Consider the following 464-nt stretch of genomic DNA (forward strand, 5'->3'; position numbering starts at 1 on the left):
GGAAATGCCCAGCCTTGCAGAGACAGCATGGAAGATTGGCAGAGCCATCTCTCACGCTGGCGTCTCGTGGGTGGCAGGGCTGGAGTTTCTGGCTGGCCAGTTCTAGCTGCTGTGCACATGTGGCCTCTGGCCATGGAACATGGTGGCTGAGCTAGGCAGAGCTGCTACAGCTTAGATAGTTGGCTTGACTGGAGGCCGATTTTAAGTAATTACCACAACACATTTTACCATGCTGATCCTGTCCTTGCCCTCTGAATCTGTAAGCAACCTCCAATTAAATATTTCCTTTTATAAGAGTCCCCTTGGTCATGGTGTCTCTTCATAGCAATAAAACAGTTACTAAGCTATGACATCTTAATATGTAGCCCTTTCTGAACACTGAAACACTCCATGTAGATCAGTCTGGCTTCCCCTCACAGTGCCTGCACCTACTTCTTGTGTGTTTTTACACTAAAGACATTATA

Source organism: Grammomys surdaster, unplaced genomic scaffold (assembly GCF_004785775.1).
Source record: "Grammomys surdaster isolate TR1022 unplaced genomic scaffold, NIH_TR_1.0 572, whole genome shotgun sequence".
Taxonomy (NCBI): domain Eukaryota; kingdom Metazoa; phylum Chordata; class Mammalia; order Rodentia; family Muridae; genus Grammomys; species Grammomys surdaster.